General features: G+C 50.3%; 1 long non-coding RNA gene across 1 annotated transcript; it reads left to right on the top strand.

Annotated features, from left to right (window-relative positions):
• The first annotated feature begins 1,586 nt into the window (after positions 1-1,586).
• LOC131901554 (uncharacterized) lies at positions 1,587-9,305 on the top strand. Its single transcript, XR_009376776.1, has 5 exons — positions 1,587-1,665; positions 1,986-2,252; positions 5,272-5,350; positions 8,830-9,096; positions 9,182-9,305. It is a non-coding gene; the product is annotated as an uncharacterized LOC131901554 (long non-coding RNA).
• The last annotated feature ends 6,408 nt before the right edge of the window (positions 9,306-15,713 follow it).

The following is a 15,713-nucleotide window of genomic DNA, read 5'->3' on the forward strand; positions in this document are numbered from 1 at the left end:
CCTCTCCTCTCTGGCTGCCTGGACTTCTCTCTGGCTTGCCTTTTGTTTCTTTTACAACTGGATTTTCTCTTGAGTTGTGCTACAGGTTGAATTTAGGCACTGGGACCTGTTAGAAAAGGTTCCAGCTCCAGAGCCACATCCCCAGATCCCTGTAAGGGATCTGGAACCCTCAACTCCCCAATCATCATCCTATCCAACCTGATTGTTCCTACGCAGTATGGAAGTGTGGTGGCTCAAGGTGAATTCCAGTAGAAGCATCCAGAACAGGGTTTGGACTCAGGGGTGCTCACAAAGAGGCCAGGCAGGACTTAGGTACCATAGTGGCCAGGATTCACAGCCCGTGCTTCCCCTGACAAGCCTCCTCTGTGTCATTCAGGACACACATAGTCCTGTCTTCTCCTGCCTAGCTTCATTTGCATTAAACCCAGGAAGAACTCCCACCATCAAAGGTCCAAAAGCCCCTTGTCCTGCATTCTCATGTCCAGACATCATCTCAGCAGGAAGAATACTTAGAGAAGGCTCTGAAATTAACAGAGGGCACTATCTGGAGTCCTACATCTGCTAAGCATGCAGGAGCGCTTTTGTGCATGTGTGCATGTGCGTGTGTGTGTGTGTGTGTGTGTGTGTGTGTGTGTGTGTATACCTGGGATTATTGTGGCCCAGTACTGTGAGAAGTCATAGCAGTGCCTGAGAGGCACAGTATGTACGAGTTATGGTCGTCAGCTCTGAGATGTAGAGGAAGGACAGGTTTGCATGTAGGGAAGCCTTTTAGGGCTCCATCCTTCAGATCCAGCTCAGGTGAGTACAAGGTTTGAAGTGGTGCTTCGTGTGTGTGGATTAGGGCTCAGGGGCATGCCAGAGCGTGGTTGGTAAGAGCATTGTGTAGGAACCATTGGGAAGGTGGCAGTACCGTCCTTTAAAGTGGCCTGACAGGCAGGTCCATGAAGTCAGGTCCTCCACACCCACCCCCATCACCAGGAAGCTCCCTTTTTAGCCACAGCAAAGGTCTCCAGGAAGCTTTGTAGAGAGGGAGATTTGGAAGAGCATAGACAGGCTTGTCTCCAGGTGGCAGGGAGAGTGATTTTCTTCTAGGCTTCATCATGGAAGATGTCAGCAGTGTGGAGGAGAGCCTCTGGAGACTTTCAGTGCTCATTGAAGGAAGGCCTCCTGTTGAAGAGTGAAAAGCATTTCCCTACGGAACATGGCCTAGCTAACCTGGATCCCAGGGATGGGACTGTACATAGGAGCGAGGGACAGAGAAAGACAGAGATAGAGGTGGAGGTGGAGGTAGAGGAGGATAGATAAATGAGAGAGAGAAAAAGTAAGGCGAGAGCAAATGAGAATCTGCCTGTGGGGTGTTGGGTGTTCTCTAGTTTGTTGGTGTTTTTTTTTTTTTTTCATGCAGGCTGGTGGGCAGACCCACTGTGTCTGTGGACACTTTTTTCTGTTCCACGGGTCTGGGCCCGTGGAGAGAAATTTGTGTGAGGACACCTGGAATGTTTAGGGAAATCCATAAGGACACACAGGGTGGGTGTGTGCTGTAGGCATCCTGGTGTTAAGTGTGAGAATTGCTTCTTGTCCCTCAGATTCTGTGTTACCTGTCCTCGGTCCACTTGGAATCTCTTGAGAGAGCCGAGTCCTGTGTGTTCCTAGGCCCTGCCACAGGTAGGTGGGTGTCCACAGAGGATACAGAGAGTTCCATGCCTGACAGGGTCTTGGGGAAGTTAGAGAACGTAAAGAGAAGTTTCCTGAGTGGTGCCTGGTAGTTGGTGTAGGGTAGGGTCGGGAGGTGGGAGGTTAGGGGTGGGAGGTGGAGGGCTGTGCAGAGGAGAGAGATTGTGACAGAGGTGGACGTAGGTCAGAATGGTTGCCTGGTGCTGCCTAGGAGATGGTTAAGGTGGGGGCCTGGGCCCAGGGTTTGGTAGGGCAAGAGGGCAGGTGGGTGCAATGTTTCTTCTTTTGATGTGTTCTTGTCTTCACCTCAGGGACCTGGACGCCCTGCCTGTTGAGGCAAGGTTGTGGATGTCCCGGGCCTTATGGTCCCTGCTTCGCATGATGTGGGGCAGCATCCATCTGAACGCTCATCACTACCAAGGCCAAGGTTTTGGAAGGAAGTCCTTCTTCTCCCATCTTAGTAGTAGACCATCGGATTTGGGACACGGGCCTAAGGCCGCTGACTCTGCATCCCTTACAAGCATACACAGCTGCCTGCCCTTTTGCCTTGTGTCCATCCTGGAGCGGCCTTCTGTAAGGTGGGAAGCCGGAGCTGGGTGTAGGGTCCCATTGAGTTGGGTGGTCGTCTCCCTTGGTGTAACACCTTGATCCCACTGCCTTAGAAGAACCGGGTACAGCCTTGAAGGCCCCTCTTGCCGGGCCACCTTGACCTGGAAACTTGGGTCAGCAGACCCAAGGCCATGCTGGAAGCTGTACTGGTCACCCTGGTGGGTGGAGTCATGTAGACAGCCACTGGATCTCTGAAAGCTGCTGTGTGTGTGTGTGTGTGTGTGTGTGTGTGTGTGTGTGTGTGTGTGTGTCTGTGTGTGTCTGTGTGTCTGGGGTGAAGGCTGGGCTAGGGCAGGGATGCAGCTGTTAGAATACCCTGGTTTGGCAGCTAGGGGGCGATGCTCTGCCCCTGAACCCCAACCCCATTATTATGTTTGTTTGGCTCCTCCCCTATAGTCCAGATGTGGTTTGTGGAGGACTTCCTTAGGGTGTGGCTCAGACTCTCAAGTGAGCCTGCCCCCACATCCACACACTCCCCACTTGGCCCCCTCCATGACACCCTCCACCACCTGCCCTCTCTCCCTGCACCCCACCATACCCTCAGGCAGGGCCTTCAGGGGCTGGCACAAAGCCGAGTGTGTCAGGGCAGTGCAGTGCATGGAGGTTACAATGGAGGAACCAGTTAAAGTCTGTTACCCCATCTACACACCACACCCTCACCTTCTGCACACCACTGAATCCCTAGCAGCAGCCCTAGAGTGGCATGTCTGTCCAGTCCTAGCCTAGATGCTTGTCCTCCATCTTGGAGCTTTGGCTTTTTTTTTTTTTTTTTTTTTTTTTTTTTGCTTTGTGAAGGGCGGAGAGAGAGCACCCTTCGCCCTTGGCCCTTGGCATTCTAGGTGCCCTGCTGCCATCCCGCGGATTCAGTTTGCCAATTCCGCCAGCAGGTCCCTGTGCTACCCTGGAAATGGAGGCGTGCTGCCTAGGGAAGGGCTCCCGCCTGGGTCCCCCAGGACCAAAGCGGTTCTCTGGCCCACTCCATGACCCAGGAGAGCTGGAGGAGGAAGCAGGGTCCAGATGAGTGGCTCCGGGCGGGCGACACGTGGCTGGCTTGGGGTTCATGGAAGCACAGCCTCCCAGGTCCTGTGGCTGCCATGTCTGGGAGCAGGGAAGGACCTCTCTGCAGGGGATTGTGCAGCCTGAGCTGCATGAGGGTGGCTGTGTGGAACTTTTCCTGCCTCCTTGCAAGCCCGCCTGCCCTTAAGGTGGTGCTCAAGGCCACCCCGGGACCCCCTAGCTTTTGTCTGAGCCTCCCTAGCAGGATCCACAGCTCACTTCTGGAGACCACACAAACTCTGCCCTGCATCTCTGGGAGGTGCTCAGGGTCTCAGGCCTGGTTGCTAGCCACCTTGGCCAAATGTCTGTCATCCATTTATCTCCTCCTGCCATCCCCTCTCCTCTCTGGCTGCCTGGACTTCCCTCTGGCTTGCCTTTTGTTTCTTTTACAACTGGATTTTCTCTTGAGTTGTGCTACAGGTTGAATTTAGGCACTGGGACCTGTTAGAAAAGGTTCCAGCTCCAGAGCCACATCCCCAGATCCCTGTAAGGGATCTGGAACCCTCAACTCCCCAATCATCATCCTATCCAACCTGATTGTTTGTACCCACTATGGCAGTGTGGTGGCTCAAGATGAATTCCAGTAGAAGCATCCAGAACAGGGTTTGGACTCAGGGGTGCTCACAAAGAGGCCAGGCAGGACTTAGGTACCATAGTGGCCAGGTTTCACCGCCCGTGCTTCCCCTGACAAGCCTCCTCTGTGTCATTCAGGACACACATAGTCCTGTCTTTTTCTGCCTAGCTTCATTTGCATTAAACCCAGAAAGAACTCCCACCATCAAAGGTCCAAAAGCCCCTTGTCCTGCATTCTCATGTCCAGACATCATCTCAGCAGGAAGAATACTTAGAGAAGGCTCTGAAATTAACAGAGGGCACTATCTGGAGTCCTACAACTGCTAAGCATGCAGGAGCGCTTTTGTGTATGTGTGCGTGTGCGTGTGCGTGTGTGTGTGTGTGTGTGTGTGTGTGTGTGTGTGTGTGTATACCTGGGATTATTGTGGCCCAGTACTGTGAGAAGTCATAGCAGTGCCTGAGAGGCACAGTATGTACGAGTTATGGTCGTCAGCTCTGGGATGTAGAGGAAGGACAGGTTTGCATGTAGGGAAGCCTTTTAGGGCTCCATCCTTCAGATCCAGCTCAGGTGAGTACAAGGTTTGGAGTGGTGCTTCGTCTGTGTGGATTAGGGCTCAGGGGCATGCCAGAGCGTGGTTGGTAAGAGCATTGTGTAGGAACCATTGGGAAGGTGGCAGTACCGTCCTTTAAAGTGGCCTGACAGGCAGGTCCATGAAGTCAGGTCCTCTACACCCACCCCCATCACCAGGAAGCTCCCTTTTTAGCCACAGCAAAAGTCTCCAGGAAGCTTTGTAGAGAGGGAGATTTGGAAGAGCATAGGTAGGCTTGTCTCCAGGTGGCAGGGAGAGTGATTTTCTTCTAGGCTTCATCATGGAAGATGTCAGCAGTGTGGAGGAGAGCCTCTGGAGACTTTCAGTGCTCATTGAAGGAAGGCTTCCTGTTGAGGAGTGAAAAGCATTTCCCTACTGAACATGGCCTAGCTAACCTGGATACCAGGGATGGGACTGTACATAGGAGTGAGGGACAGAGAAAGACAGAGATAGAGGTGGAGGTGGAGGTAGAGGAGGATAGATAAATGAGAGAGAGAGAAAGTAAGGAGAGAGCAAATGAGAATCTGCCTGTGGGGTGTTGGGTGTTCTCTAGTTTGTTGGTGTTTTTTTTTTTTTTTTTTCATGCAGGCTGGTGGGCATATCCACTCTGTCTGTGGACACTTTTTTCTGTTCCATGGGTCTGGGCCCGTGGAGAGAAATTTGTGTGAGGACATCTGGAATGTTTAGGGAAATCCATAAGGACACACAAGGTGGGTGTGTGCTGTAGGCATCCTGGTGTTAAGAGTGAGAATTGCTTCTTGTCCCTCAGATTCTATGTTACCTGTCCTCGGTCCACTTGGAATCTCTTGAGAGAGCCGAGTCCTGTGTGTTCCTAGGCCCTGCCACAGGTAGGTGGGTGTCCACAGAGGATACAGAGAGTTCCATGCCTGACAGGGTCTTGGGGAAGTTAGAGAACGGAAAGAGAAGTTTCCTGAGTGGTGCCTGGTATTTGGTGTAGGGTAGGGTCGGGAGGTGGGAGGTTAGGGGTGGGAGGTGGAGGGCTGTGCAGAGGAGAGAGATTGTGACAGAGGTGGAAGTAGGTCAGAATGGTTGCCTGGTGCTGCCTAGGAGACGGTTAATGCTGTGGGATGGTCTGTATGTCAAGTGTGTTGCTGATTGGTCAGTAAATAAATCACTGATTGGCCATTGGCTAGGCAGGAAGTATAGGCGGGACAAGGAAAAGAATTCTGGGAGGTGGAAGGCTGAGAGAGAGACACTGCCAGCCGCCATCAGGACAAGGAAGATGTAAGGTACCAGTAAGCCATGAGCCATGTGGCAAAGTAAAGATTAATAGAAATGGGCTAAATATAAGAGTAAGAGCTAGACAGTGACAGGCCTGAGCTAATGGCCAAGCAGTTTAAATAATATAAGAGTCTGTGTGTTTATTTTATAAGTGGGCTCTGGGACTGGCGGGACTTGGTGGCGGGAGCTGGAGAGAAATTCTCTAGCTACAAATGGCGTCCAACGTGGTGGCAAGAGTTTCCACATAAAAACTTAGAAAAAAGATTCTAAAACGGAACTAAAAACAGCTTCCTAATTGTCTCTCTCAAATGAGCGACAGCTGCCGGTTTGAGCTACTGGCGGGTTCCTAGTGTGCACTCTCGACCTGCAGTATGGTAGGAATGAGGCCTCTGCAAGTAACACATTAAGCTATGTGGTGGATTTAGCCTTTGCTAGTACAAAACAAAAAAAAAAAAAAAGAAGTTTCTGGGCTATACGCTGCTTGGATAAAAGCATAGACCCACAATAGCTCTCAGAGCTGGCGGTAAACGTAGCCATGTTGGGAAGCTGAGGTGGGCGGAGCCAGCAGCCACAGCTGCTGCAGTTTAAGGCAAGAGATTCACAATAAGACAGATTCAGATGTAATAGTTTACAATGTATGTAAAAGATACATAGGCTTGAAAGAGACAAAAAAAGTGATATATAGAGTTATAGAAACAAATACATAGTTTTAAAAAATAAAGTCTTTAAAGAGACAGTAAAGGTAGTATAAAAAAATAAGCCACGTAAAGATGGCTACCACACAAAGAATCTGGATTATGTTCTCTTTGATATTCGTAACTGCAGAAAAACATTTGATTGTAAAAGCTGTTGAGTTATGCCAAAACGTATATTTTAAAGGTACCTTGACTTCAAAATTTGGATATAAGGATATGTTGCTTTGGAAAAGAGTCTCTGCTTTTGTTTCCACAGAAAGCCAGAGACTATGGATTTGTTCCAGATTAAGATACATCAGGTTTGACCAGCCAAGACCCCCTGAAAGGTCTCCAATGACACCATGGCCCAGATGACTCAACATCCAGAATGGTTTCAAGTCAACTGGCTCAGACGATACAGCCTCACGGACTACTCCATGATCCTAAAATTTTCTTTCTGTCTCCAGAAGATACAGCGCCCCCCTCCAGCAGGAAGTAGTAAGAGAAGCTACGCCCAAATTCCCAAATATACCAAGCTGGCTTTAGAGATGGAATTGGCTCACTCCCCCTCTAAACCCAGACATATTGCTCAAAAAAAAAAAATGGTTAAGAGATTCTTGTGTCCCAAATCAGAAGAGCCCTCTGGTGTGGGACAGAGAAAAAACAATATTTTTATTTAAATCAGGTTGATTATAAATACAATCTCTTTCTAAAACAAAAAAGGGGATAGTTTAGATATGATAGGATGAAAGGGTAGATTAATGAACCTACTTTTAAAGAGTAACAACTTGTTTAAAATGTTTTACATTGCTATAGATTTTAGTTTATTGATACAAGTTTAAACTTAATTTTGTTATACTGTATATATATTTCTATTCTTGTTTGAGGTATTATGTTTATGTAACTCATTTAAAATTATAATGGATAATTAAAAAATAGATTAATAATTAGTCATCTATGATAATCATATTTGTAGCCATGTTAATTAAGTCTTTTAGGTATACATAGTTATATTTCAGATAGATAGGTAGTCTTCAAACACTTCAAAGACCTACAGAATATGGCATTTAAAATGTTTTAAAAATTTAGACTTTCTGGACAGTGAGACATGTCTGCTCCTGACAGCACCGATTTACTTCAGAGAGGAGGATGGGCATCGAAGACACTGCATACGGAGTTTATCTTCACCTTGACAAAAATAGCCATTTGGGCAAGAAACTGTTCTTGCCTGGACTGCCTGATCAACTGGACATGCAGGACCCATACAAAGGTGACCACTGAACTTTGCTTGACAAAATGGTCCTTCAGGTTCCTGCTTTGCAGAGAAAACTGCCAGACATTCTACAGGACACAGAGAAAAATGAATAAAAGACTCTAGGCCTGTGGGCTGAAGACAGATGCCCCAATTTTACAAGACAACTTTGGATGACTGTCTAAGCTCAGCTGTCTCTGTCTACCCTACAAGACTCCCAAAAGTTGCTTGCATCCTTCTCCCATTTCTCAGGCAGTGTTATATCCTTCTGAGGTCTTTGATGTGGTTAAAGACTAGATACTTACAATTTTCCTTAGTTATAATAAAAGATAAGTTAGATATAAAACCTTAAACTCACAAATATAAGATAGATAGGATCTCTTCTTTAATATTGTATCTGTAATTCTTGCTTGATAATTGTTTTGTTATATGTAATTTTACTATGTTAAAGTTAAAACCTTCCTTTTTAAGAAAAGAAAAGGGGAAGTGCTGTGGGATGGTCTGTATGTCAAGTGTGTTGCTGATTGGTCAGTAAATAAATCACTGATTGGCCATTGGCTAGGCAGGAAGTATAGGCGGGACAAGGAAAAGAATTCTGGGAGGTGGAAGGCTGAGAGAGAGACACTGCCAGCCGCCATCAGGACAAGGAAGATGTAAGGTACCAGTAAGCCATGAGCCATGTGGCAAAGTAAAGATTAATAGAAATGGGCTAAATATAAGAGTAAGAGCTAGACAGTGACAGGCCTGAGCTAATGGCCAAGCAGTTTAAATAATGTAAGAGTCTGTGTGTTTATTTTATTTTATTTTATTTTTTTATTTATTTATTTTTTTTTTTTTGGTTTTTCGAGACAGGGTTTCTCTGTGTAGCTTTGCGCCTTTCCTGGAACTCGCTTTGGAGACCAGGCTGGCCTCGAACTCACAGAGATCCGCCTGGCTCTGCCTCCCGAGTGCTGGGATTAAAGGCGTGCGCCACCACCGCCCGGCTATGTGTGTTTATTTTATAAGTGGGCTCTGGGACTGGCGGGACTTGGTGGCGGGAGCTGGAGAGAAATTCTCTAGCTACAGGTTAAGGTGGGGGCCTGGGCCCAGGGTTTGGTAGGGCAAGAGGGCAGGTGGGTGCAATGTTTCTTCTTTTGATGTGTTCTTGTCTTCACCTCAGGGACCTGGACGCCCTGCCTGTTGAGGCAAGGTTGTGGATGTCCCGGGCCTTATGGTCCCTGCTTCGCATGATGTGGGGCAGCATCCATCTGAACGCTCATCACTACCAAGGCCAAGGTTTTGGAAGGAAGTCCTTCTTCTCCCATCTTAGTATTAGACCATCGGATTTGGGACACGGGACTAAGGCCGCTGACTCTGCATCCCTTACAAGCATACACAGCTGCCTGCCCTTTTGCCTTGTGTCCATCCTGGAGAGTCCTTCTGCAAGGTGGGAAGCCCGAGCTGGGTCTAGGGTCCCATTGAGTTGGGTGGTCGTCTCTCTTGGTGTAACACCTTCCATCCCACTGCCTTAGAAGAACCGGGTACAGCCTTGGAGGCCCCTCTTGCCGGGCCACCTTGACCTGGAAGCTTGGGTCAGCAGACCCAAGGCCATGCTGGAAGCTGTACTGGTCACCCTGGTGGGTGGAGTCATGTAGACAGCCACTGGACCTCTGAAAGCTGCTGTGTGTGTGTGTGTGTGTGTGTGTGTGTGTGTGTGTGTGTGTGTGTCTGTGTCTGTGTGTGTGTCTGTGTCTGTGTGTGAGTCTGTGTGTCTGGGGTGAAGGCTGGGCTAGGGTAGGGATGCAGCTGTTAGAATACCCTGGTTTGGCAGCTAGGGGGCGATGCTCTGCCCCTGAACCCCAACCCCATTATTATGTTTCTTTGGCTCCTCCCCTATAGTCCAGATGTGGTTTGTGGAGGACTTCCTTAGGGTGTGGCTCAGACTCTCAAGTGAGCCTGCCCCCACATCCACACACTCCCCACTTGGCCCCCTCCATGACACCCTCCACCACCTGCCCTCTCTCCCTGCACCCCACCATACCCTCAGGCAGGGCCTTCAGGGGCTGGCACACAGCCGAGTGTGTCAGGGAAGTGCAGTGCATAGAGGTTACAATGGAGGAACCAGTTAAAGTCTGTTACCCCCATCTACACACCACACCCTCACCTTCTGCACACCACTGAATCCCTAGCAGCAGCCCTAGAGTGGCATGTCTGTCCAGTCCTAGCCTAGATGGTTGTCCTCCATCTTGGAGCTTTGGCTTTATTTTTTTATTTTTTATTTTTTTTTTGCTTTGTGAAGGGCGAAGAGAGAGCACCCTTCGCCCTTGGCCCTTGGCATTCTCGGTGCCCTGCTGCCATCCCGCGGATTCAGTTTGCCAATTCAGCCAGCAGGTCCCTGTGCTACCCTGGAAATGGAGCCATGCTGCCTAGAGACGGGCTCCCGCCTGGGTCCCCCAGGACCAAAGCGGTTCTCTGGCTGCTCTATGACCCAGGAGAGCTGGAGGAGGAAGCAGGGCCAGATGACCGGCACCGGGCAGGCGAAACGTGGCTGGCTTGGGGTTCACGGAAGCACAGCCTCCCGGGTCCTGTGGCCGCCATGTCTGGGAGCAGGAGAGGACCTCTCTGCAGGGGATTGTGCAGCCTGGGCTGCATGGAGGTGGTTATGTGGAACTTTTCCTGCCTCCGTGCCAGCCTGCCTGCCCTTAAGGTGGTACACAAGGCCACCCCCGACGCCCTAGCTTTTGTCTGAGCCTCCCTAGCAGTATCCACAGCTCACTTCCGGAGACCACACAAACTCTGCCCTGCATCTCTGGGAGGTGCTCAGGGTCTCAGGCCTGGTTGCTAGCCACCTTGGCCAAATGTCTGTCATCCATTTATCTCCTCCTGCCATCCCCTCTCCTCTCTGGCTGCCTGGACTTCTCTCTGGCTTGCCTTTTGTTTCTTTTACAACTGGATTTTCTCTTGAGTTGTACTACAGGTTGAATTTAGGCACTGGGACCTGTTAGAAAAGGTTCCAGCTCCAGAGCCACATCCCCAGATCCCTGTAAGGGATCTGGAACCCTCAACTCCCCAATCATTATCCTATCCAACCTGATTGTTCATACCCAGTATGGCAGTGTGGTGGCTCAAGGTGAATTCCAGTAGAAGCATCCAGAACAGGGTTTGTACTCAGGGGTGCTCACAAAGAGGCCAGGCAGGACTTAGGTACCATAGTGGCCAGGTTTCACAGCCCGTGCTTCCCCTGACAAGCCTCCTCTGTGTCATTCAGGACACACATAGTCCTGTCTTCTCCTGCCTAGCTTCATTTGCATTAAACCCAGGAAGAACTCCCACCATCAAAGTTCCAAAAGCCCCTTGTCCTGCATTCTCATGTCCAGACATCATCTCAGCAGGAAGAATACTTAGAGAAGGCTCTGAAATTAACAGAGGGCACTATCTGGAGTCCTACAACTGCTAAGCATGCAGGAGCGCTTTTGTGTATGTGTGTGTGTGTGTGTGTGTGTGTGTGTGTGTATACCTGGGATTATTGTGGCCCAGTACTGTGAGAAGTCATAGCAGTGCCTGAGAGGCACAGTATGTACGAGTTATCATCGTCAGCTCTGGGATGTAGAGGAAGGACAGGTTTGCATGTAGGGAAGCCTTTTAGGACTCCATCCTTCAGATCCAGCTCAGGTGAGTACAAGGTTTGGAGTGGTGTTTCGTGTGTGTGGATTAGGGCTCAGGGGTATGCCAGAGCGTGGTTGGTAAGAGCATTGTGTAGGAACCATTGGGAAGGTGGCAGTACCATCCTTTAAAGTGGCCTGACAGGCAGGTCCATGAAGTCAGGTCCTCCACACCCACCCCCATCACCAGGAAGCTCCCTTTTTAGCCACAGCAAAAGTCTCCAGGAAGCTTTGTAGAGAGGGAGATTTGGAAGAGCATAGACAGGCTTGTCTCCAGGTGGCAGGGAGAGTGATTTTCTTCTAGGCTTCATGATGGAAGATGTCAGCAGTGTGGAGGAGATCCTCTGGAGTCTTTCAGTGCTCATTGAAGGAAGGCTTCCTGTTGAAGAGTGAAAAGCATTTCCCTACTGAACATGGCCTAGCTAACCTGGATACCAGGGATGGGACTGTACATAGGAGCGAGGGACAGAGAAAGACAGAGATAGAGGTGGAGGTGGAGGTAGAGGAGGATAGATAAATGAGAGAGAGAGAAAGTAAGGCGATAGCAAATGAGAATCTGCCTGTGGGGTGTTGGGTGTTCTCTAGTTTGTTGGTGTTTTTTTTTTTTTTTTTTTTTTTTTTTTTTTTTTTTTTTTTTTTTTTTTTTTTTTATGCATGCTGGTGGGCGGACCCACTCTGTCTGTGGACACTTTTTTCTGTTCCATGGGTCTGGGCCTGTGGAGAGAAATTTGTGTGAGGACACCTGGAATGTTTAGGGAAATCCATAAGGACACACAGGGTGGGTGTGTGCTGTAGGCATCCTGGTGTTAAGAGTCAGAATTGCTTCTTGTCCCTCAGATTCTATGTTACCTGTCCTCGGTCCACTTGGAATCTCTTGAGAGAGCCGAGTCCTGTGTGTTCCTAGGCCCTGCCACAGGTAGGTGGGTGTCCACAGAGGATACAGAGAGTTCCATGCCTGACAGGGTCTTGGGGAAGTTAGAGAACGGAAAGAGAAGTTTCCTGAGTGGTGCCTGGTATTTGGTGTAGGGTAGGGTCGGGAGGTGTGAGGTTAGGGGTGGGAGGTGGAGGGCTGTGCAGAGGAGAGAGATTGTGACAGAGGTGGACATAGGTCAGAATGGTTGCCTGGTGCTGCCTAGGAGACGGTTAAGGTGGGGGCCTGGGCCCAGGGTTTGGTAGGGCAAGAGGGCATGTGGGTGCAATGTTTCTTCTTTTGATGTGTTCTTGTCTTCACCTCAGGGACCTGGACGCCCTGCCTGTTGAGGCAAGGTTGTGGATGTCCCGGGCCTTATGGTCCCTGCTTCGCATGATGTGGGGCAGCATCCATCTGAACGCTCATCACTACCAAGGCCAAGGTATTGGAAGGAAGTCCTTCTTCTCCCATCTTAGTATTAGACCATTGGATTTGGGACATGGGACTAAGGCCACTGACTCTGCATCCCTTACAAGCATACACAGCAGCCTGCCCTTTTGCCTTGTGTCCATCCTGGAGCGGCCTTCTGCAAGGTGGGAAGCCCGAGCTGGGTCTAGGGTCCCATTGAGTTGGGTGGTCGTCTCCCTTGGTGTAACACCTTGATCCCACTGCCTTAGAAGAACCGGGTACAGCCTTGGAGGCCCCTCTTGCCGGGCCACCTTGACCTGGAAGCTTGGGTCAGCAGACCCAAGGCCATGCTGGAAGCTGTACTGGTCACCCTGGTGGGTGGAGTCATGTAGACAGCCACTGGATCTCTGAAAGCTGCTGTGTGTGTGTGTGTGTGTGTGTGTGTGTGTGTGTGTGTGTGTGTCTGTGTGTGTGTCTGTGTGTGTCTGTGTGTCTGGGGTGAAGGCTGGGCTAGGGCAGGGATGCAGCTGTTAGAATGCCCTGGTTTGGCAGCTAGGGGGCGATGCTCTGCCCCTGAACCCCAACCCCATTATTATGTTTCTTTGGCTCCTCCCCTATAGTCCAGATGTGGTTTGTGGAGGACTTCCTTAGGGTGTGGCTCAGACTCTCAAGTGAGCTTGCCCCCACATCCACACACTCCCCACTTGGCCCCCTCCATGACACCCTCCACCACCTGCCCTCTCTCCCTGCACCCCACCATACCCTCAGGCAGGGCCTTCAGGGGCTGGCACAAAGCCGGGTGTGTCAGGGAAGTGCAGTGCATGGAGGTTACAATGGAGGAACCAGTTAAAGTCTGTTACCCCCATCTACACACCACACCCTCACCTTCTGCACACCACTGAATCCCTAGCAGCAGCCCTAGAGTGGCATGTCTGTCCAGTCCTAGCCTAGATGGTTGTCCTCCATCTTGGAGCTTTGGCTTTTTTTTTTTTTTTTTTTTTTTTGTTTTGTGAAGGGCGGAGAGAGAGCACCCTTCGCCCTTGGCCCTTGGCATTCTCGGTGCCCTGCTGCCATCCTGCGGATTCAGTTTGCCAATTCCGCCAGCAGGTCCCTGTGCTACCCTGGAAATGGAGGCGTGCCGCCTAGGGAAGGGCTCTCGCCTGGGTCCCCCAGGACCAAAGCGGTTCTCTGGCCCACTCCATGACCCAGGAGAGCTGGAGGAGGAAGCAGGGTCCAGATGACCGGTTCTGGGCGGGCGACACGTGGCTGGCTTGGGGTTCATGGAAGCACAGCCTCCCGGGTCCTGTGGCCGCCATGTCTGGGAGCAGGAGAGGACCTCTCCGCAGGGGATTGTGCAGCCTGGGCTGCCTGGGGGTGGTTGTGTGGAACTTTTCCTACCTGCTTGCCAGCCTGCCTGCCCTTACAGTGGTGCACAATGCCACCCCGGGACACCCTGGCTTTTTTCTGAGCCTCCCTAGCAGTATAAACAGCACACTTCCGGAGACCACACAAACTCTTCCCTGCATCTCTGGGAGGTGCTCAGGGTCTCAGGCCTGGTTGCTAGCCACCTTGGCCAAATGTCTGTCATCCATTTATCTCCTCCTGCCTTCCCCTCTCCTCTCTGGCTGCCTGGACTTCTCTCTGGCTTGCCTTTTGTTTCTTTTACAACTGGATTTTCTCTTGAGTTGTGCTACAGGTTGAATTTAGGCACTGGGACCTGTTAGAAAAGGTTCCAGCTGCAGAGCCACATCCCCAGATCCCTGTAAGGGATCTGGATCCCTCAACTCCCCAATCATCATCCTGTCCAACCTGATTGTTCGTACCCAGTATGGAAGTGTGGTGGCTCAAGGTGAATTCCAGTAGAAGCATCCAGAACAGGGTTTGGACTCAGGGGTGCTCACAAAGAGGCCAGGCAGGACTTAGGTACCATAGTGGCCAGGTTTCACAGCCTGTGCTTCCCCTGACAAGCCTCCTCTGTGTCATTCAGGACACATGTAGTCCTGTCTTCTCCTGCCTAGCTTCATTTGCATTAAACCCAGGAAGAACTCCTACTATCAAAGGTCCAAAAGCCCATTGTCCTGCATTCTCATGTCCAGACATCATCTCAGCAGGAAGAATACTTAGAGAAGGCTCTGAAATTAACAGAGGGCACTATCTGGAGTCCTACAACTGCTAAGCATGCAGGAGCGCTTTTGTGTATGTGTGTGTGTGTGTGTGTGTGTGTGTGTGTGTGTGTATACCTGGGATTATTGTGGCCCAGTAATGTGAGAAGTCATAGCAGTGCCTGAGAGGCAGATTATGTACGAGTTATGGTCGTCAGCTCTGGGATGTAGAGGAAGGACAGGTTTGCATGTAGGAAAGCCTTTTAGGGCTCCATCCTTCAGATCCAGCTCAGGTGAGTACAAGGTTTGGAGTGGTGTTTCGTGTGTGTGGATTAGGGCTCAGGGGTATGCCAGAGCGTGGTTGGTAAGAGCATTGTGTAGGAACCATTGGGAAGGTGGCAGTACCATCCTTTAAAGTGGCCTGACAGGCAGGTCCATGAAGTTAGGTCCTCCACACCCACCCCCATCACCAGGAAGCTCCCTTTTTAGCCACAGCAAAAGTCTCCAGGAAGCTTTGTAGAGAGGGAGATTTGGAAGAGCATAGACCGGCTTGTCTCCAGGTGGCAGGGAGAGTGATTTTCTTCTAGGCTTCATCATGGAAGATGTCGGCAGTGTGGAGGAGAGCCTCTGGAGACTTTCAGTGCTCATTGAAGGAAGGCTTCCTGTTGAAGAGTGAAAAGCATTTCCCTACTGAACATGGCCTAGCTAACCTGGATACCAGGGATGGGACTGTACATAGGAGCAAGGGACAGAGAAAGACAGAGATAGAGGTGGAGGTGGAGGTAGAGGAGGATAGATAAATGAGAGAGAGAGAAAGTAAGGCGAGAGCAAATGAGAATCTGCCTGTGGGGTGTTGGGTGTTCTCTAGTTTGTTGGTGTTTTTTTTTTTTTTTTCATGCATGCTGGTGGGCGGACCCACTCTGTCTGTGGACACTTTTTTCTGTTCCGTGGGTCTGGGCCTGTGGAGAGAAATTTGTGTGAG

The sequence above is a fragment of the Peromyscus eremicus genome, unplaced genomic scaffold, assembly GCF_949786415.1.
Source record: "Peromyscus eremicus unplaced genomic scaffold, PerEre_H2_v1 PerEre#2#unplaced_110, whole genome shotgun sequence".
Classification (NCBI taxonomy): domain Eukaryota; kingdom Metazoa; phylum Chordata; class Mammalia; order Rodentia; family Cricetidae; genus Peromyscus; species Peromyscus eremicus.